Source organism: Microtus pennsylvanicus, chromosome X (genome assembly GCF_037038515.1).
Source record: "Microtus pennsylvanicus isolate mMicPen1 chromosome X, mMicPen1.hap1, whole genome shotgun sequence".
Classification (NCBI taxonomy): domain Eukaryota; kingdom Metazoa; phylum Chordata; class Mammalia; order Rodentia; family Cricetidae; genus Microtus; species Microtus pennsylvanicus.
In genome coordinates this window covers 138,868,631-138,892,868 of record NC_134601.1, presented here as the reverse complement: position 1 = coordinate 138,892,868, position 24,238 = coordinate 138,868,631, and the positions used below count along the sequence as shown (strand labels likewise).

The 24,238-nt window shown below is 39.6% G+C and overlaps 1 non-coding gene across 1 annotated transcript; it reads right to left on the bottom strand.

Moving 5' to 3' along the window:
• Positions 1 to 21,064: 21,064 nt before the first annotated feature.
• Trnak-cuu (transfer RNA lysine (anticodon CUU)) lies at positions 21,065 to 21,137 on the bottom strand. The gene has a single exon. It is a non-coding gene; the product is annotated as a tRNA-Lys (tRNA).
• Positions 21,138 to 24,238: the final 3,101 nt, after the last annotated feature.

The window sequence follows — 24,238 nt, the reverse complement described above, 5'->3', positions numbered from 1 at the left end:
ACAAAACTGCCAGAAAGTTTGATATAGAAATAATAATCTTTTCTACAAATGGCACCAGAATATATTTCAGCATCTAAAAAAGATGCAAAAAACACAGAAACTCCATAGTACTTCATAGACCTAAATATAATGGCTGAAATAGAAAACCTTCCAAAGAAAAGTCTTATGACTATGAGTTAGGCAAGGAGTTCTTAGATACCACATTAAAATCCATAAAAGAAAAAGTTAATAAATTGGACCTTATCAAAAGTTAAAAAACTCTGATCTTGAAAGGTCACCTTTAAGAAAAGTTCAAGACAAGTGAAATCAAATATTCACAGACTGTCCATTTACTAAAGGCCGTGTTTCAGAATGTACATAACATCATTTAGTAGTAAGAAGAAAAGTTCACTAAAAAATTGGCAAAAGACAGACATTTCACCAAAGAAATAAGTACACAAGAGAAAAAGTCAACATTAGTTTTTAAATGGTGAAAATCAAATTATAACCACACCCAGCTAGCATTCATTCCCACAAGAATGAACTTCATCTAAACACCAGCTAAGGCCTGGGGAGATGATTCAGTGGGTGCCAAGGTTGAGGACCTAAGTTTGATTCCTTGAACCTACACAGTGGGAAGAGCAAACCGACCCCTGAAAATTGTTCTGCAACCTCCACTTGAGAGCTGTGGTATGTGTGATAATGCGTGATACACACATAATAAAAAAATGAAATATATCTTAAAGTAAGTGTAAGAATACAGCTGCTTTGGAAGAAAGGCAACTGCCTTAAAAGTTGGAACACAGTTTTAGTAAGTGAGCTTTCAGTTCTACTAGTTATCTAGCCAAGAGAAAATGTTAGAAGTACATTCATAGAAATATGTATATAGAAATTTTCCAGCACCATTAATCATGACTGCAAAAAGATGTAAACAATAAACCGGAAATTGAAAAATGTACATTTACAAAATAGAAAACTAACCACCAGGAGAGGTAGCCCTCCCCAGGGCCACACAAATTGGTTGTTTAGTGCCAAATGGTCAGCCCTGAAAACGTACATACAAGTAGCATTATATAGACTCAATAGGTTATATGTGTGAATTTTTATGTATATACAAATACATATATGTATGGAATAACAAATGAAAAATAAGCACCATAAATTTGAGCAAGAACAATGAGGGGTATGTGGGAGGGCTTGGAGGGAAGATAGAGAAAGAAGAAATGTTGTAATTAAAGTACAAACTCAAACACAAACAAAAACGAAAGGACAGGACAGGACAGGACAGGACAGGACGGGACGGGACGGGACGGGAGGGGAGGGGAGGGGAGGGGAGGGGAGGGGAGGGGAGGGGAGGGGAGGGGAGAGGAGAGGAGAGGAGAGGAGAGGAGAGGAGAGGAGAGGAGAGGAGAGGAGAGGAGAGGAGAGGAGAGGAAAGGAAACTATCCACCCATAAAAAGGAATAAAGTTCCAACGCATAGTGCAGTATGGCTGAAAATGACTGGATTCAAGAGAACACACCTTGCATGACTCAACTTAGAAGAACTGTCCAGAAGAAGCAAATGTATAAAAATAGACAGTAGATTCCTGAGTGCCTGAGGCTGAGGGCACAAAGGTTGCACATGGATGCAAGTGATCATTTCTGTTAGCAAGGGGTGGGGTGATGGCAAGGTTCGAAAAGTGGATTGTGCTGATGGTTTCTCAAGTCAGAAAATGCCTTGAGAATCACTGAACTGTACATTTTAAATGAGTGAACTCATAGTATGTTAATTATGGATTAATAAAGCTGTTAAAAATTAAATACAACCATGATAATGAAGAGGCCACCCCTAAATAAATCACTATTAATCGTGTTAAACCATCCAGAGCGGCACAGTGTAGATGAGTTTACCAGAAGCACAGCCTGAGGAAAGGAATTAATTCCTAGAGGCAGATGGTTCATTTCAGGAAATGGAGAGACCACACAGACAGCGAGAAGGGTGTAACCCTGTGCTTCCCATCTCAGGAATCTTTGGGGTGATACAACCTCATCTCATTTTTGCATCCATCCACTACTTCCAGTCTCATGTCTTCTCAAAGGGGAAATAAATAATATATTACAGAGTATTCTAGTCTAGAAATCAGAATAATAATAATTGTCTGCCCATTGAGGAAATCCCAGTTTTCAAGCAAGTGTTTTAAAATAAAGGATCACATGTCCTCTCAAACAGAAGAGTGGCACTTAATAGTGATAATTAAGGAAAACTCAATCAGACTACACTGGCTTTAGAGGAACAGCCCAGATGACTTGTGCTAATCACAGCTCTCCTGCCATACAAGCCCAGAGCAGATGAATAACCAATGTCCAAATATTATTATTATTATTGATGTGTGTGTGTGTGTGTGTGTGTGTGTGTGTGTGTGTGTGTGTGGTGTCCTTGTCCCCTCTGTCTCTTACAATCCTTCCTCCCTCTCTTTTACAGGATTTCCTGAGCTCCACCTAATGTTCGGCTGTGGGTCTCTGTAGCTGTTCCCACCAGTGGCTAGATGAAACCTCACTGATGACAATTCTGCTAGGCTACTATGGTAGCTTGAATGTAATTGACCTCCATAATCTCATAGGGAGTAGCACTATTAGAAGGTGTGGCTTTGTTGGTGTGGGTACGACTTTTTTTGGAGGAAGTGTTCACTGTAAGTTTCCTATGCTCAGGTTACTCCCCAGTGTCCCAGTCAACTTTCTTTGGCCAGCAAGATGTAGGACTCTCAACTGGTACTCCATTCCAGCACCATGTATGCCCACATACTGCCATGCTCCCCATCATGGCGATAATGGACTGAACCTGAAAACTGTAAGCAAGTACTCCAGCTAAATATTCTTTTTCTAGGAGTTGCTATAGTCATGGTGTCACTTCACCACAATCAAAACCCTAAGACAGCCCTTGTCTAGGAGCATAGCAGAGTCTTGTTTTATGTGTTAGCCAGTTGTGCTTGCTTCTTTCCTAGGTCTCTGGGCTAACTGGCCTCTGGTTTCTGGCCCTCCGGGCAGCACTGGGGGTGGGCTTTCTCTTGAGGCATGGGTCTCAAACTGGACCAGTCATTGGTTGGTCACTCCCACAAGTTTTGCACCACCTTTGCCCCAGCACATTTTTCAGGCAGGCAGATTGTAGGTCGAAGGATTTGTAGCTGGGTTGATGTCCCAATCTCACCACTGGAGGTCTTGCCTGGTTACAGAAGATGGCTGGTACACACCCCATAGCCTCTATTACTAGGAGTCTTAGCTAGTATCATTCTTGCAGATTCGTGGGAGTTTCCATTGCCCTGGGTTTTCTAGATCTTCCAGAGATGTTGCCCCCCATTCCAGTTGTCTCTCCTAGTGCTCTTTCCCTCCATTCCCTCATCTGACCCTTCCTGTTCCCATCCCCACCTACCCCCAGTCCACTCACAAAATCTATTCTATTTCCCCTTCTCAGGGATATTCTTGTGTCCCCCCTTGAACCCGCCTTATTACTTAGCCTCTCTAAGGTTGTAGTCTGGTTATCCTTTATTTCACATCTATTAGCTTTATCCACGACTTAGGTCATCAATAAGAAATATTACAAGCCCAAAGTTTATTTAGCATACCTAACATACCACCAAACAGCTAGCAGCATAGCACACTGTGGAGTATTGCTTGTATCTCCCTGTGATCCTCAGGCTGATGAACAGATGCTCAGCATGCCAAGAAAAGACTGAACCCAGACTATATAATACCAAGGAGATCATCCAAATTAACATTTTCAAGTATAGTTCCTGGTGAATGAGTTTGGCTTTTGTATCATCCTAAAGTCAAAACTTGTAAAAGCCAAAGCGTTGTAAGTCCAAAACTGATTATACTTGTCACATGGAGATGAGATTTCAAGACCTCTTTAGATATTCAGTCAATGTTAAGTGCCTGATCATATGTCCACTCCACAGCCATTCACCTGCCAGCCAAAAGGACAAGAGAACACTAAAATGCCCAATCAAGTCCTCCAATGGATAGCCTCCACTCAAGGGCACATTAATGCTGGAACCTAGAAGGAAAAGAGCAGCTATCTAATTTGCCTGAAATGAAGTGTGCCCCAATGGAATTCTTAGCAACATACTGAGAGTCTGAGAAAGTCAAAGAATTTCTGATGTTTTCCTAAGACCAAAGTAGGACTCAACTCTTCAATTCACATTATCTTCCAGGAGCCTTTATGGTGTTAACCCTGGCCAACTCACCTTCGGCTTCCATCAAGAACAGAAAACTCAGAATCCAGATTCTGAGATGTTATAGTCCTTTGTGCTGAATTTATAATTAAAACAGGGTTTTTATTTGAATAGCTTTACTAAATAAAAACATTTAAATGAATTCCTGCCTATGTATTTCCACTTTATTAAAACACAAACATAACCCTGACTTTCAGTTCTCCCCCAAGTAGTTCATATTGTGCTTATTTGAGGAAAATCTCTTTTTTTAAATTAATCTTAATAACCCTGCAGAGTTCCCCACAACTCATTTCTCTCTAGAGCTGCCTCTATTTGCTTAGATTTTCTGCTGATGCAAGTACTTACACTGATCAAAAAGGTGAAGAGGAGATTAGGCAAGCCCAAACGAAAGGTCTTAAATCTGTGTGTTCTCAATTCTTTTCTTGATCAGGAAGATTATTTTGGAAGAGTTATCTCTGTCTACATAAGAAGAGAAGCTTCAGAGCTCTGCTATGGAGGGGTTGTTAAGGATTACAGATTTTTTTTCCTCTGGCTTTACCCATTGTATTCCTTGGAGCATTCCTTTACGAGGCTTCTGCTTCAAAGCAGACCTCAGCCCTAACACCTCCCACTCCAAACTTCCAACTGTAGGACACTGTGCCCACTCTGACTACTGCTTGCCTACTACCACCCCCATCTTCTAAGTATCAGAAAATTCATCTCCTTCCTCCTAGTAGCATCATCTTAAAATCCAGAGATCAAGTTGAATTTCTTTCCTTCCCCTACCCTCTGTGCTAACTAGTTTCATGACATAAGATAGAGTCATCAGAGTGAAGGGAGCCTCACTTTAGAAAATACCTCCAAAATATCAGGTTATAGAAAAACATGTAGGCATTTTCTTAATTGGTGATTGATGTGCAAGGATTCAGCCCACAGTGGGTGGTGCCCTCTCTGGGCTGGGGGTCCTGGGTTCTATAAGAAAGCAGACTGAGTGAGCTATGGGAAGCAAGACAATAGGCAGCACCCCTGCATGGCATTTTCATCAGCTCTTGCATACATGTTCCTGTCCTGTTAAGTTCCTGCCCTGAATTCCTTCAGTGATGAATGGAAGTGTAAGCCAGATAAACCCGTTTCTCTTTTAAGTTGCTTTGGTCATGGTGTTTCATCACAGCAATAGTTACCCTAACTAGGAACCTCCTGCCAAATATAATCTACTAAGAAATAGAACTATTTTGCTTTCAGAGTAGGTATTAATTTAATAGATTGTCCCACCCCTGCTCATAAAAATCCATCTTCTCTCACTGAAGCGCTGCAGTATCCTCACACTGAAACCTGTGCTGCTGATTTTGTTCCTTCTAGTCCATCAGGTGGGAGATGTTATAAAAAATTAAAGTACATCATATTGTGCACCTGAAAAACCTCTGAGTAGAGTTCCAATGAAGTCAAGATAAGGATGTCCTTGCTCTATAATAATCTAGAAAGGTGCTGCCTGATGACCTCTCCAACTAACTTATTTCCATTCTCCCTTTTTACTGCTCTGCCATCTCATTGGCTTTCTTACTTGTCTTACAACACCTCATTCTTATTTTTTAAAGACAATTTGCAGTCACTGTTCCATCTTGCAGGAACACTGTTCTTCCTATGCTTATCTCTGTTCTGGGCTTGGCTGGAATGATGCCTTCCCAGATAAAGCAAAAAAATGACTGCCCAGTCTACTGTTTCCTACCCAACATTATCATTTTCTCATTTTCTCTGTGGAAAGGACAATGTTCAGGCAATCCCATCCCCAAAGAGCACAAGAACAATAGCAAGTGAGAGGTTAAGCTTCCTCGCAACTTACTTTGTCTAAAGCGATTCCCTCAAATGAGTGCACTTCATATATCTCTACACAGCACACACACTCCCTCATATACTCACAAAATGAGTGCAATTCATGTATATCTACACAGCACACACACTCCCTCATATACTCACAAAATGAGTGCAATTCATGTATATCTACACACGCACACACTCCCTCATATACTCACAAAATGAGTGCACTTCATATATCTCTACACAGCACACACACTCCCTCATATACTCACAAAATGAGTGCAATTCATGTATATCTACACAGCACACACACTCCCTCATATACTCACAAAATGAGTGCAATTCATGTATATCTACACAGCACACATACTCCCTCATATACTCACAAAATGAGTGCACTTCGTGTATATCTACACAGCACACACACTCCCTCATATACTCACAAAATGAGTGCAATTCATGTATATCTACACAGCACACACACTCCCTCATATACTCACAAAATGAGTGCAATTCATGTATATCTACACACGCACACACTCCCTCATATACTCACAAAATGAGTGCACTTCATATATCTCTACACAGCACACACACTCCCTCATATACTCACAAAATGAGTGCAATTCATGTATATCTACACAGCACACACACTCCCTCATATACTCACAAAATGAGTGCAATTCATGTATATCTACACAGCACACATACTCCCTCATATACTCACAAAATGAGTGCACTTCATATATCTCTACACAGCACACACACTCCCTCATATACTCACAAAATGAGTGCAATTCATGTATATCTACACAGCACACATACTCCCTCATATACTCACAAAATGAGTGCAATTCATGTATATCTACACAGCACACATACTCCCTCATATACTCACAAAATGAGTGCACTTCATGTATATCTACACAGCACACACACTCCCTCATATACTCACAAAATGAGTGCAATTCATGTATATCTACACAGCACACATACTCCCTCATATACTCACAAAATGAGTGCACTTCATGTATATCTACACACACACACACTCCCTCATATACTCACAAAATGAGTGCACTTCATGTATATCTACACACACACACACTCCCTCATATACTCACAAAATGAGTGCACTTCATGTATATCTACACACACACACACTCCCTCATATACTCACAAAATGAGTGCACTTCATATATCTCTACACACACACACTCCCTCATATACTCACAAAATGAGTGCACTTCATGTATATCTACACAGCACACATACTCCCTCATATACTCACAAAATGAGTGCACTTCATGTATATCTACACACACACACACTCCCTCATATACTCACAAAATGAGTGCACTTCATGTATATCTACACACACACACACTCCCTCATATACTCACAAAATGAGTGCACTTCATGTATATCTACACACACACACACTCCCTCATATACTCACAAAATGAGTGCAATTCATGTATATCTACACAGCACACATACTCCCTCATATACTCACAAAATGAGTGCACTTCATGTATATCTACACACACACACACTCCCTCATATACTCACAAAATGAGTGCAATTCATGTATATCTACACAGCACACACACTCCCTCATATACTCACAAAATGAGTGCACTTCATGTATATCTACACACGCACACACTCCCTCATATACTCACAAAATGAGTACACTTCATATATCTCTACACACACACACTCCCTCATATACTCACAAAATGAGTGCACTTCATGTATATCTACACACGCACACACTACCTCATATACTCACAAAATGAGTGCACTTCATGTATATCTACACACGCACACACTCCCTCATATACTCACAAAATGAGTACACTTCATATATCTCTACACACACACACTCCCTCATATACTCACAAAATGAGTGCACTTCATGTATATCTACACACACACACACTCCCTCATATACTCACAAAATGAGTGCAATTCATGTATATCTACACACACACACACACTACCTCATATACTCACAAAATGAGTGCACTTCATGTATATCTACACACGCACACACTCCCTCATATACTCACAAAATGAGTGCAATTCATGTATATCTACACACACACACACACTCCCTCATATACTCACAAAATGAGTGCAATTCATGTATCTCTACACACGCACACACTCCCTCGTATACTCCCAACCAGAATCCTGCCAACTAGCAAATACTGGCTTCTACCACGGTAGAGGAGTTTTGAAGTTGCCGCTATGGCCACCAAAAAACAGACACATTTTACTAAGGGACAGTCCAAGATAACTTGCATTCACCAAACAATTCGTTTCACCCTACCATAACTCCCAAACCCAATCCCCAAGTTTCAAACCTTATCACTTCTTGGATGCTCATATACATCATAAGCTCTGATACATACATACATTATTAAATACAATCTTTTTCTTCTGTTAATCTGTCTACTCTGTTTGTGGTTTAGACTCAGTGACAGAACCGTCAGAGCGTAGAAGCAAAATCTCGCTGCCTGTTATGGACTGAATGTAAAGTGTGCACTATAAGGTTTGGTATTTCAACACTGGTAGCACTGTTTGGGGGAGTTGTGGAACCATTAGAAGGTAGACTCATGCCATAGGAATTAGGCCACTGAGTGCAAACCGAAAGACTTGTAGCACAGCCTTGCTTCCTGTCTCAGTCTGTTTCCTTTTCACTGCGATATGAGGAAGTAAGGATTCCCAGCCACAACACCCCCAAACCATTGTAGACTATATCATCTCAAACAATAAACCAAAATAAATCTCTCCCCCCTTAAGTTGCTTCATATAAAGAATTTGGCCACAGCAAGAAGAAAAGTAGCCTATACAGAAAACTGTTTCTGAGAGGAGAGTAAATACTAAGATAAAGTTGACCATGTGATTCTTGGGCCTCTAGAACTGGCTTATAGGAGGAATGTGGAAGAGTCTGTAGTTTCTAACTAAAGAAGCCCTAGAATATTGCAATTATAAATTAATGGGAGGTTCTTCTAGGAGTAAAGAAAACCCGAAGGATGAAAATAATGAACAGTAATGGCCATGCTGTAGATGATTAGATGGTCATAAGGTTTCAGTCAGAAATTGAATTCACCAAGGCCAGCTGGCCTGGGTCTGAAAAAGCATGGGATAAAACCGGACTCGCTGAACATAGCGGACAATGAGGAAGAATGGGAACTCAAGAACAATGGCAATGGGTTTTTGATCCTACTGCACGTACTGGCTTTGTGGGAGCCTAGGCAGTTTGGATGCTCACTTTACTAGACCTGGATGGAGGTGGATGGTCCTTGGACTTCCCACAGGGCAGGGAACTCTGATTGCTCGTTGGGCTGATGAGGGAGGGGGACTTGACTGGGGGAGGGGGAGGGAAATGGGAGGCGGTGGGAAATGGGAGGCGGTGGCGGGGAAGAGACAGAAATCTTTTAATAAATAAATAAATTTAAAAAAAGAAATTGAACTAGATGCCATTGATGTTTTCTTTATTAAAAAAAATAGTATCCATTTGAATTCTGCCTTTGCCTTGAAAATTTGAGTGAAACTGAATTCAAAGTTAATGGAGGATGGGTAAAATCTACACCTCAAGCTGGAAGCAAAACTTGACAGCATCTTCCATGTAGTAATAGCTTTGCATATATGCAGAATACAAGAGTTAGAGGATCATGCAGGCTTGAACAAAGGTTCCAAAAGAACTGTTGAGCTCAGGCAACACATAGCAAGATTGGATTTCTTGCCTGGAGCTTCTGAACAAGCTGTAAGTGAAGCTGTGAAGGTCGCATCTTAATGGAGATTCCAGGATATTAGAGATATCAGAAAAAAAATGAGACATTTGCCAAGGACAGCTGTGGAAATTGAGTAGAGCTGGCCCAAGAGAGAGGACAGAGAATGGAACTGGAGCAATAGTTGTCACAGAGGAGAGACTGGAGCAAGACTATCGATGCCAACTGGGATGCAGGTGATACTATGACAAGCTCTCGATGTCATAGATGAAGGTGGGGAGTGGCTACCCTGCTGGGTTTTAGTCTTACCTTCATCCAGGCTTTTCTTGTTATCATCCTGTTCTGCATTTTGAAATGGAAAGTTTTACTGCATACTATGATATGCAGCCTTTGTTGTTTTACAGAGGTCACAATTAATAGATTTTCTTGGACCAGAAAAGAGACTTGAATCCTAGGTTTTAGACAGTATTGGAAACATAAGGCTATGCCATCTTTTTAAAATGATACTGAATGTGTTTTGCATTATGTGATGGCCATGAGCCTGCAAGTCCCAGGACCAGAGTTTTATTTGAATGTGAAATATCATCTTCAGGTGCATGCGTTTGAACATTTGGTCATCTGGTATGCTTTCTGGAAAGATTATGGAATTTTGAAAAGGTAGTGCACTGCCAGGCAAGCTCTAGCCTCTTATTGGCTAACTCTCACATCTTGACTCAACCCATTTCTAATAATCTGTATGTCACCACAAGGTCATGGCTTACCGGGAAAGATTCAACATGTCTGACTCTGGCAACTCTATGGCGGCTCTCTCTGCCTGCCTTCTTTCTCCCAGCATTCAGTTCTCTTTTCCCAGCCTACCTAAGTTTCTGCCCTATCAAAAGGCCAAGGCAGTTTCTTTATTTACCCAATGAAAGCAACACATAGAAAGAAGACCCTTCAACAATAAATAAATAAATAAATAAATAAATAAATAAATAATAGGTGATGGAGGAAGGTCATTGGTTAATTAATAAAGAAACTGCTTGGCCCTGATAGGTTAGAACATAGGTGGGTGGAGTAAACAGAACAGAATGCTGGGAGGAAGAGGAGGTGAGGTAAGACTCCTCAGACAGACGCCATACAGCTCATCGCCAGGGCAGATGCGATGAAGCTCCAACCCAGGATGGACGTAGGCTAGAATCTTCCCAGTAAGTGCACCTTGGGGTGCTACACACATTAATAGAAATGGGCTAAGCAGTGTTTATATGAATACAGTTTGTGTGTTGTTATTTCTGGTAAAGCTAGCCAGTGGCTGGGAGCCGGTCAGCAGGAATGCAGCCCGCAGCTCCCACAACGAAAAGGTGGTGCATCATTGAAGAAAGTTCGCCATTGGAAATGAACTGGAGGTTTATAACCCAATCTTATTCTTGTCCCATATCTGCTTCCCGTTTGCCAAGATGTGAGGGCCTGAGAAGCCTGATCCACAAGTTACCACCACTGTGTAGTGGTTTGCTTCCCTGGCACCCTATACCCCTCACACTGTGAACAGTGGATTAAAGAGAGGTTACAAATTTGAGAAAGAATAAGGGGGGGATGGTTCTGTGGTAAGGGTTGGAGGGGGAAAGGGAATAAAAATGAAGTAATTATATTTTAATTTCAAAAACTCAAATTTAATAAAGAAACCTTTCCTCCCTTAAGTTGCTTCTTATCAGGTATTTGTGACAACAATGAAAAGAGTAATTATTACAAGTCCTTTTAATATCCTCTTCAGAGGTACTGTGCATGACTGCCCAATCTAGTTTTGCCCACCCATCCACTCACTATCACATTAAGTTTCTTGCTTCATTTTCTTCATAGTATTTATCATTCTTTAAAGTTGGGTGTGCGTGTGTGTGTGTGTGTGTGTGTGTGTGTGTGTGTGTGTGCGCACACACACAGAAACTTTAAGAGGGGAAGGAGTTTGGAATTTCTTTGAAACATAGTGCATAATTTACTATATGAGAATGTAAACATCCAGTTCTCTGAGCCAGAAAAAACACCATTAGAGCATGTTTCAATTATAAACCACTTTAGTTTAGCCATAGACTTTCATTTAGAAGTTACTATCACTGCACTGAACCATTGAGTGTTGTTGGATCTAGAAGGAAACTTGGCACTAATGTCCACTGGCCTCAATTTATACATGAGGTCACCATAGCAAGACCGTTTCAAGTGACATATGCAATGCTGCACAATGTTAAGTGGTGAAAGTCAAAGTCACAGTCAGGTTTCCTGGCCCATTGACTCAATGGGCACAGTTGTTTTTTGGGGGCTAACTAATTGTGTATTCAACTGCCCTTTCTCATTCCCTATTTCCCTGTTAATAAAATGCTGGTTTGTTCAAGTAATAGTCAAAGATTGTATTATTCTAGACAAGAAAGGTCCCTTCACCAGCCTTGGGAAATAAACCATTATTAAACTAAGTGGTCCTTTCCTGTCCTTTGGTTGTACTGATCTGCCATGGGTCTGTGACCTATTTCTAAGTAATGAGGTCTAAAATATAATCTTCTGGAAATGTGTCACTTCCTGCCTCTGACCCCAAAATAGAAACTCAGAAGAAGAAAGAAATTCCCTTTTATCTTTTTGCCTTGAACTCAGATATAATACCAAATAGTCTTCAGTTGTGATAAATACATCAGAAATATAGAAAAACCAGGACTCATAATACAACAGCAATTGCATTCTCCTGGATTTATAAGAGGTAAAGAAAAGTAACTCTCAACTTCTTTAAGGCATCAAATCATATTTTCTGTTTCCAGTGGCATGTTATCATGATAACACCCCCAGAGACTTTTACACTTTGATCTTAGGAGACAGATAGACAAGATATATCACTGTCTCTGAGGGTCAAGAAAGGTAGAAGAGAGTGGTTCAGTGGGTGAGAGCATTTGCCATGAAAGCTTGTTAAGTTTCATGTGAGTAGCCCACATGAAGGGAAGATCCAAGTCTCGAAAGTTGTCCTTACTTTTATGCATATACCAACTCATGAATGCACCCCCATGCACACCTCTCACACACATCATATATATATATACAAAGAAAGTAATAAATAAATTTAAAAATGGAAAGATGGGGACATGAGAAGAGGTGAAGGAAATCTACAATTTCACACACTTCCTTCTCTGAGATTAACAGCCAGCCCTCTTCTCTTTGAGTCCCAACTAAACTTTCAGAAAAGCTTCGATTGAAACAAAATACTCATGCACTAGAATCATTTGGGGAAGTGTTATAGTATGCTGCACAGGTTTATGCTTTCAGTAAAAAATGCCACAAATGAGATACTCTAGGGGAATTCAATAGGCAAATTAGTTCCCTAGAGATGCCTTTTGTAAAGACATGAACTGTCCTTCTTTCATATAAAAATATGGACTTCCCATATAGATTCACTTAGAATAGAGTGAATTCATCATCTTCCTGACTCAGAGTCTTGAAACTGGCCTCTAGAACAACAATGCTCTTATTCTTTTAAGGTTTATCCATTGATTTGTCTTCTAATATTGTCAAGCAGACAAAATAATAAAAATCAGCTATGATTAGTGTCAACTCTACTTTAAAGACCAGAATATATAGTTAACAGTTTAGTCATCATGGGTATGGAGTTTACTGCCTATTATGGTGTGGGTTTACCTGAACTGGTCACTGAGTCTGATTTCTTCTCTAGGATGAGGACATAGTCCTTGCCAGTATGGCTTGGTAACAATACCAAGAAGTAGGATCTTTGCAAACATTTTCTTTATCTATTTCTGTTTTTAGAGTAGCCCTAGCAGCTGAAAGCTCAGTGCAAAATCCCAAAGAAATGGAAACAAACTACATTTTCTATACTTATACTGTTGTGCCCCTTGCTTTAAAGCCTGTATCCTTGCCTTGGTTAGATGTGTATTAAGACCATCCCATATCTTCCTAGCCCATTTTGTCCTTCATCAATTGATTTAACAATGGGTTTCATATTTATAACTTGTTGGCACCTTGATTCAGCTCATTATATTTCTGGCTCTCAGAATTAAGATCTTTCTAGTGTTACAGTACGGGATACCATTGGATTCATGTGTGGATAAAAGCCAGAAGAGGAAGTCAACATCCTACTACAATCACAATCAGTTGGAAATTAGCATTGGTGGGTTTATATACTGTCCCCGAAAGAGACAGTTCTGAGGTGCAATCATATATGTCCTTGCTGGCTTCTCTGGGACTGAACCCAACAGTCCAAAGTAGTCATCATACATGGGAATGTACCCTTGGAATAGCTCTTCTTCCTTCTCAGCTTCACTCTTCCCATACTATGATTTTGTTACTGGAAATTTGGGGGGAGTCCTATTAGAGTTGTCATGGAACTGGGGACCCATCTTAGGGTTCTTAGTCTAATTAACAAAATAATTTAAGAATGGATTTAAAAAGAATCTCAAGGGCAATTTTATCAGTGTTTAAAAGAAAAACCTAGGTGGAAGATAGGTGGGCACCATAGAAGAGGGAGTACAGGGAAGAATAACTAACATTATAGATCTTTGAAAAAGTCATCTGAAATCATAAAACTGTATATACATATGTATGTATATGTGTGTGTATATATATGTATATGTATATATATGTGTGTGTGTATATATATATATATACACTGTGTATAATGAGTTTAAATATAGTTACACTATAATGGAATAACAATGCCTCTCCCAAATACCATAGCCTACCAAATAAAAAGACAAGTGCTATAAATGGGCTACATCTTTTTAGAGCTGTAGCTCTGGACCAACTACATGTGGTAGAAATTCTGGGAAGGATAAGCACATTATCTTATTGAAGGAGTAATTACTTCTCCTATCTCTTTAGTGTTGCATAATGAGAATCCACCTTCCATGGGTGTGGTCCCTTAGGTGGGTGATTGACTGGGCAAACTAAATAAACACTCTTATATTTCAGATAGCTTGGAATACTACGTCTCTATCCAGGTCAGAGAAATCGTTTTCCCTAATGTACTTCCACTGAACCCTGATCAAGACTTCTCTAAAAGTTTGGATATAGTTTTAATGTGCCACTAAGTTTCATGGTTTCATGAATTAGAAGTATGACCCCCCATGCACAGGTCTCCACCAAGTCCTGTGTGTGTGTGTGTATGATTGTTTGTAATGGTTTTCAGTTTAGTGTTTTTATGGTATTCCCGAGTGTGCAAATGAGTGAGTTTTTTAATTTTGTGTCTTTATTTGGGCTCTTTTCCTTTTGGAACTTTGCCTTGTCCAACTTCGATGCAATGGTTTTTATTTTATCTGATATTTTGTTTTGTTATGTTTTGTTGTTATCTTTTAGAAGCCTGCTATTTTCTAGTAAGAGACAGAAAGGAAATGGATCTGGATGGAAGAAGAGATAGGGAGGGATTGGGAGAAGTTGAGGGAGAGCCATAATCAGGATATATTGTATGAGAAACAATCTGTTTTCAATAAAAGAAAAAAAGAATAAAGAAAATAATCACATAAAAAGAAGTATGGCCCTCAGTATGACAATCTGAGTGACCTTCGATAGGTGGAGTTTAGTGGAAGGTCTTTTAAGTCATTAGGGATATTGACCTTCTATTTGGAGGTATGGCCCTCAGTATGACAATCTGAGTGACCTTCGATAGGTGGAGTTTAGTGGAAGGTCTTTTAAGTCATTAGGGATATTGACCTCCAAATAGATTAATGCAGTTCTTTCAAAACAGTGGTTAGTTTCCATACGATTGGGTTGTTTTAAGATAGCGTAGTACCTCCCATGATTCCTTCTTCCATATGAACCACTTGACCTTGGACGCATTCCTGCCATAATGCCCTCTGCCATATTGTGATGTGTCCACAAGATCCTCATGAGTGGTTAAACTTATGGGGCTACCTGATCTTGAACTTTTCAGCCTCAAAAACTGAGATAATACTTAACCTTCCCCCACCATCAAGTATTTTGTTATAACAGTTAAAAACAAAAACACCAATCTCCCATTCTTATTTCCTAAGGTTTCTTATAAAAGAAATTACTTGTATCCAAACCCTGGCTTTAAAATTGTCTATCAATTCATAGTCTAATGGACTGTTATTCATTTTTTACCCCCTAAATGCTTTCCTTCTAAATGCTAAGACTGGGAGGGCAAGACCTCCTCGCACCTATCATCTGGGCTGTCATGATAAAAGCACACCCTTCTGCTAAATAGCATATATGGTTACCTTAAAACACACCCACTAATTATTTGACAGTAGGTACTTTCATTTATAGCTGCTCCTTCCTCTTCAGTCTGGGAAGATATCATGCCAATATAATACAGCAGAAATAAATTGCAACTTCAAGGTTGAGTTATACAATTCCCTGAATCCAATACCTTGTTTATATACTAGATCTCACATTTCTGAACTTGTATCTGTCATATAATAAATCTAACTATTTTGAGGCCACTATACTAGAAAGGCCATAAAGAGGTAACCTGATCTGCTGTTCCAGTAGAGTCTAGCCTTTCACCTATCTGATCAAGACACTAGTCATTGATATGTTCTGAATATTCCCCTTGCTATGTAGAAACCTATAATCAAATGTGATTATATTAGAATATGAGGCCTTTGTTAGACTATGTAGAAAGAGCCATCATGACAAGAATTAGTACTCTTATAAGAAGAGATCCCAGAAAATTAGCTAGCTCCTTCTACAATATGTAAATACAATAAGCCAGAGGCTTCCAAGCATCAAATTTGTCAGCACACTTGACCTTGGAATTTCTAGCCTCTATTACTGTCAGAAATCAACTGTTGTTCAAAAACATCTGAATGATGACATTTATGATAATACCCCATTCACCAACTAAATGTGACCTCCATTAACACTACATAAAACAGAAGGATCATAGTACCTGAATTCCATATCCATAAAACTATGAAATGTAGTACAATTTCTTTTTAAGGTACTACAATTGGAAATCCCTTACTCAGTAGCAAGAGATAAAACACCCTGGAAAGGTAGACCAACGTGTTTATAGGGAAGCACTATTCGCCTTGAGACTGGAGAACTGAGCAGTGCCCCAGGACAAAACTCATTCAGGAGTCAGAGATACCTCAACTCTAACTTTGTATAATACCTTGAGTCAACTCTGCTGTATATCCTGTCTGATATAAGTGATTAAACATCGAAACCCCTTACAGGTGCTATCTCATTTCTCATTTGAATAAAACTCCAAGACCAGTTATCAAAGTGACATCTCTGTGCCTTTGTTTCTGCCCTCTTAGTAGTCTATGTTGAGAGTATATGTGGCGGGTGGGTTTTAAAGCCTTATGCCATCACATGGGTAATGTTTGCTGCATTCTAATCTCAGGTTGTACACAAGAGGAGGAAAAAACTGTCCAAAAGGTCATCACAGGATAAAAATGCAGTAATTGGGAGCCTGCAGGAATTCTAAGACATAAAACAGTTGCTACTGCCTTTTATCTTTCTATTTATCACACTTAACAGGAATATTTTACACTTGTATGATGCCTTACAGTTTAAAGAGCACACACACACATATTCATATTCTACAAATTTTCATGTGAAGTCTCACCTACACCCATGACTCTACAGAGAAAACTCCCAAATTATCAAACCAATCACCCTTTCTCCCTCCCTTTTCTCCCCCTTATTGTATTTCTAATTACCTCCTAAAACCATTCTGCCTAAATAGACCGAAGATAAACTTCCAAACCCATTTTCTACACACACACACACACACATACACACACACACACACACACACACACACACACACACACACACACACACCACTTCCACCTATGTTTCTACCACAATCCTCTTCAGCTTAAACATCTGAAATCATCTTCTCTTTCCCTCCAAAGCCAATTAATCAGTTGTCAGTGCCTGTGAGTTCTACTACTATGATATTACTCTGATTTCTATCCTTCCTGCTTTCCCTCAGATGCCACACCCAGTTTAAATTCTTCTCGCCTTTCTAGATTATGATGTGGGAGGTCCTTCTGTATATGTGTTGCTTTCATTGGTTAATGGATAAAACTGTTTTGGCCTACAACAGGGTAGAGTATAGCCAAGCTGAAAGGGATATAGAGAGAGAGTAGGTGGAGTCAAAAAGACATCATGTAGGTGCCGAAGGAGATAGATGCCATAACTTTACCTGGTAAGTCATAACCTTGTAACGATATACAGAATAATAGAAATGGGTTAATTTAAAATGTAAGAGTTAGTTAATAAGAAGCCTGAGCTAATAGACCAAGCCATGTTGTAATTAATATAGTTTCTGTGGAATTATTCAGGTCTGAGCAGTCGGGAAACATCTACAAGACTAGGTTTGGCAAACTACAGTCCATGAGTCAAATCTGGCCTGCCAGTTGTTGCTTATTAATAAAGTGTTATTGCAACATGTCTGTGTCCATTTGTGTATGTTTGGCTACAACTGATTTCCCATAATGCCAGAGAGCTGACTAATTGCGACAGAGACCCTATAGTCCCATAAGACCTCAAATTTTGTCCATTCCAGAAAAAATTCGCCAATCCTAGATAAATCTGCAAAACTAAAAGCATCTTTCCATTTATATTTACCTAGAGGTATGTTTGTCACCACAGCAAATACACCAATTCTTCTTCCTTCACTGTGCCCAAATAGACTATATGCAGTTTACAGTGTCGATTTATCACACTTTCTGTTTTTAAAACTGACTTCCTACAAATGAGCTTCTTCCCAGAGGCTTTGTGCAATTCAATACAGGGCATGGTAGGCTCCTCCAGACTAAGCCATGCCTCCCAACCATCTATGACTGGAATTGTAGCAACTAGACACCCCAACTTGAAGTTTCCTTTTTTATTGTTGGATTTCTATTATTTCTTTTGTATTCTTTGACATTCTGAAGTCTTTTTGTGGCAAAGTACTAATATAATTAAATTTGAAGGTCATGGGATAAGCACAAATAATTTTTATTTCTACTCATACTTTCTCCAAAAAGTAATATTGAAAGTTTGTACATGATTTCAAAAAACTTGGTAGAAAAGAGAAACCTTTTTATTTATTTTATTTTAATTGAAATATAATTACAGCATCTACCCCTCTCTTCAATTATTATTGTTACATATATAAATGAATAAATGTATATACAACCTTCTATGCTGTTTAGTGTTATTTTAGCTCTTACAACCTTCATGCCCCTTCTTCTACAATGTTCACTGGACCTTTGATACAGAAGTTGAACTGAAAATATATCATCAGAGGCTGGACATTCCACAGTCAGTTCTCCCTGCACTTTCATCAGTTGTGGTTTTCTGTAACTTTCTCCAACTGCTACAAAGAGAAACTTCCTTGATGAGAGGTTTGAGACACACTTATCTGTGGATTTAATGGTAACTATTTAGAATGTAGTTAGGGTTGTACTGGTTTAGTAAAGTAATGGGTCTAGGCTCTCCCACAAGATCCATGACTTTGGCTATTTCCAGTACTAGGCATGATTTTCCTCCTGTTAAGCAGGTCTTTAACCCAGTTAAAGAACTATTGGTTACTATCAAGGTTTGTGTGCCACTATTGCACCTTTAGGGTTATTGTATCATGCAGGTTATTGTTGTGATTCATAGGCATTGGAGCTGAGTAAGACTATTGATTTGCTTCCCTACCTGGAAGCTTTTATGGTGCCTTCTGGTACTATGGAAGCTAGTCCTCAGTGTGAAGGATTTTGGAACAAATTCAGTTCTGTTCCTCTGAGTCTTGTGTCAATATTCATGATGTCTTCAGCAATAGGGACTTAGTTTCAATTTCTGGAAAGCAACTAAGGGCAATAGTAATAACCTATGTTGTTTTGGAAATCTCTTGGACTCCCCTGACAAACAACTCAAAAGGAGGTCTCAAAAAGAGAAATAGGTTTTTTTTTAATTTTATGTTGCCTATAAATGACCATAAATTTGGTGGCTCAAAACAGAAAATGCTCATTATCTCACAGTTTTACATATTGGTGTGTGGGTACCATGTGCCTGGGTTGTCTATTCAGCATCGCACTGGTATGATATCTGTGTCAGTGGAGACCATGGTTCTCATCTGAGACTGGGATACTCATACAGAATCATTTCTAGAATCAGTTCTTTGGAATTGCCAGGCTGATCCCAATTTTCCTGCTAACAGTCATCTTCTGGAAACCACCCAAAAGCAATTCTCATGGGTACTCACTTTCTTCTGGGTTAGCTAGAATGTGTCTGCGAGACATTCTTTTTTGCCACCAGTCAAAGAAAACTCACTCCTTCTTATGGTCTCACATGAAGTATCTCCCACTTGTATATTCTTCTAGTCAACTGATTTGAAACATTAATTATACTTGCAAAAATTCCTTCACATCATCTAGTTTAGTATTAAAATAAACACCTGGGAGAAAATACATGCACATCAAAGGGGTGAGAATGTTAAAATCCTATTGTAACTTTTTTATCAATAATATCAAACAACTAATTTCATTAAAGACTAGATTTCAACTATATTCTAGAAAGCTTATTCATTCTTGTCTATATTTAAGTGGACTCAAATTATGAGAAAACTTCAGAAGTTTACAAAATTTCCAAATCTCTATTTTTAGACAGGCAACATTTAGAGAGCCTTATAGTTTTATTTCTGGATTATCATGCAGTATTCAGGTAGTCATATCCCTTTATGAAAACTACATTATACAAAGATTAAAAGGGCAAAAAAATACATTTGGCATTATTGTAGAAAAATAATATCAATATTGTCCAAGGTATTTAATTTTATCTTCAACTTCCTTTTGTCCTATTTGGAGAGTGTTTAATGAAATGCATAAATAGAGAGCTGTAAATTTAGTATAAATTTCTCTGTTCATTTTAAGTGTTTAATATATTTTTAAGCAAGAAAGACATTCTCAATTTCACTATCTTAAATGTAGTTTTCTTTATTACTGGTTGAGTGTACTGCTAAGTGTTTTGATGGAGGAAGGTCATTGGCTAATAAAGGAACTGCCTTGGCCCATTTTATTGGTTAGGACATAGGTAGGTGGAGTAAACAGAACAGAATGCCAGGAGGAAGAGGAAGTGAGCTCAGACTCCACAGCTCTCCTCTCTGGAGCAGACGCCTCAGAGAGACGCCATGCCCCAGCTCCGACCCAGGATGGACTTAGGCTAGAATCTTCCCGGTAAGACCGGTGCTCACAGATTATTAGACATGGGTTGATTGGGTATCAGAATTAGCCAGTAAGGGCTAGAGCTAAAGGGCCAAGCAGTGATTAAAAGAATACAGTGTCCATGTAATTATTTCGGGGCATAAGCTAGCCAAGCAGGTGGCTGGGGTGTTGGGGACGTAGCCCCGCCACCGCCCTTATTACAACAAATGGCGCCCAACGTGGGGCTCGAACCCACGACCCTGAGATTAAGAGTCTCATGCTCTACCGACTGAGCTAGCTGGGCAGGCGGCTGGGGTGTTGGGGACGTAGCCCCGCCGCCACCCTTATTACAACAAATGGCGCCCACGTGGACAACTGCTTCCACATAAAGCCTGAGACAGCTTGGGAAGTAATTCTAGAACACAATGAAAGCATTGTGCCTGGTTTCTTGGTAGCAGCAATTTCTCGGTTCTACTCTGCTTGCTAGAGGCAAGCAAGCACTCTCATCTAAGAGACGCTTCCTGACTCAGCTTCAGCTGCAAAACCCTGCAGCTCATTAAGAGGTCCTGCCACAAAACACTTAAACAGTGTTGATGAAAAGCTGAACGCATGCTTTTTGGTTTTCAGCCGTAGCAGGAAAAAAGCTGCGCCGTTTAAAAATGCCGGCTTTCTGGGCCATCCTGCCAGGGCAAACTCTGACTGTTTGAGGCAGGAGGGCTGGCTACAGAGAGAGGACTTGAATGTTGTCTGTTGTAGCTCGCTTGCTGGCAGGGACCTTGAAATGCCATAGAGTTGTGGCAGTAAACATGGCTACAGCCAGTACCTCAGCCATGAGGCTGGAAAGCTAAGGAATGGGCTGGATCCAGCCGTCAAAGCCACGGCTTTAGTCCTACTGAGATTGCTTGGTAAATTAAAGACTCATGTGGTCAGAAAAAGAGAGAGAGATACAGTAAAAAGAGAGATTCAAAGACAAAGAAAATTTTTAAATGATTTACAGCGTGTTAAAAATATATGCAGACTAAAAGTTGAAGTTCTTAAAGTAAAAAACAAAACAAAAAAAGCAAGAGAGTTGTTGTGTGTGGTAGTACACACCTTTAATCTCAACACTTGGAAGGCAGAGGGAAATTGACCTCTGTGACTTCAAGGTGTGGTAGTACACGCCTTTAATCCCAGTGCCTAGAAGGCAGAGACAAACAGATCTCTGTGAGTTCAAGGTGTAGTAGCTTACACCTTTAATCCCAATGCCTGGGAGGCAGAGACAGGCGGATTCTGAGAGTTCGAGGACAGCCTGGTCCGCAGAGTTATTCCAGGTCAAAGATATACAGAGAATATAAAATAGAAGTAAAAAGAAACGAAATAGAGGTTAAAACAAAGCTGTACAAAGATGGAAAATAAACAGAGAATTTTGATACTATATGCTATTATGCTCTCTTTGAATTATTTGAATGCCTAGGAAAGAGCAACAGCTGCTAAAAGATATTTATTTATAAATGCTGCTGAACTAATCCAACATAGGTATTTTGATGCCTTGATTTTGAAATTTGGATCTAAGGACATGATGCTTTAGAAAGGAGTTTCTTCTTTTGTTTTCACAGAGGACCAGACCCTGTGGATTCCATCTATCCCGATATGGTATGATAGACCACGACCTCCAGAAAGGTTCCTGTGAACACCCTCAAAAAATTACTTCACTCAACTGCCAACTGAGATAAACCTAGCACACAGGTTACACCCTAAATGATCTGATTAACAGCGCCCCCATTCAGCAGGAAGCAGTTTGGAGAGAAAAAACTGCGCCCATGTTCCCAAATACGGTTTATAAATGTTCTTTTACATTTAAAGGGGGATATGATATAGATATGAATAATTTGCATTAGTATAGATTTTGCTTTATTGATAGAGATTTAAGGTCAATTTTGTTATATGTATATGTATTTCTGATCTTTATTAAGGTATTGTGATTGTGTAGTTCATTTAACAATGTAATGTATATAGGTAGTTAATAGATAATCATAATAGTCAAGTTTGTATTCATGTTAGTTAAGAATTTCTAGATGTGCATAGATATATTTTAGATAGGCATTTTTCATATTTTCAAAGATTATAGAATATGGCATTTTAAAAGTTTTAATAACTTAGGACTTTTCATGACAATGAGACACTCTGCTCCTGGCAGCACCAATCTACTTCAAGAGGAAGATGGGCATCGAAGAGGCTCGTTATGGAGTTTGATAGCCATTTGGGCAAGAAACTGCTCTTGCCTGGAGAATTGCATAAATGGGACACAGAGAACCCACAGAGAGAGGACTACTGAACTTGCCTAAGGTGAGATGATCTTTTGGGGTTCCTGATTCATGAAAGAGTCTGCAAGACATTCTGCAGGACACAACAGATAGTGACTGAACTGACTTTGAATTTTCCTGCTTTATGGAAATGTCTGCTGGATACTATGGGCCTGAAGGCTGAAGATGGATGCCCCAACGGTACAGAGGAACTTTGGGTGACTGTCCAGGCAGCGAGATGTCTCTGTCATTTCTAGAGTTTTAAAAGTTGCTTTTTTCTTGTTTGCTTAGGTAGTATTGAATCTTTCTGGAGTCTTTGATGGAGTTAAGAATAGTTGGTTATAGTTATAGTTTTCCTTAGTTATGATAAAGATTATTGTAACTTTTACTTGATAACTATTTCGTTATATGTAATTTTGCTATGTTAAAGGTAAAGCCTTTTTTTTGTTTAAACAGAAAAAGGGGAAATGATGGAGGAAGGTCATTGGCTAATAAAGGAACTGCCTTGGCCCATTTTATTGGTTAGGACATAGGTAGGTGGAGTAAACAGAACAGAATGCCGGGAGGAAGAGGAAGTGAGCTCAGACTCCACAGCTCTCCTCTCCGGAGCAGACGCCTCAGAGAGACGCCATGCCCCAGCTCCAACCCAGGATGGACTTAGGCTAGAATCTTCCCGGTAAGACTGGTGCTCACAGATTATTAGACATGGATTGATTGGGTATCAGAATTAGCCAGTAAGGGCTAGAGCTAAAGGGCCAAGCAGTGATTAAAAGAATACAGTGTCCATGTAATTATTTCGGGGCATAAGCTAGCCGAGCAGGCGGCTGGGGTGTTGGGGACGCAGCCCCGCTGCCACCCTTATTACAACAGTGTTTTCTTAATTTTTTATCTCTGATCTGAAATAGTTAAACCTCTCATACTGTGCTGGCTAGTTTTATGTCAACTTGACACTGAGAGGAAGGAAACTTGATTGAGAAAAGCATCCTTAATACCAGGTTATAGGCAAGTCTATGAGGGCATTTTCTTAATTAGTGACTGATGGATGAGAACCGAGCCCTTTATGAGTGTGGTCACCCTGGGCTGGTTGTCCTTGATTTTGTAGGAAAGAAGGCTGGGAAAGCCA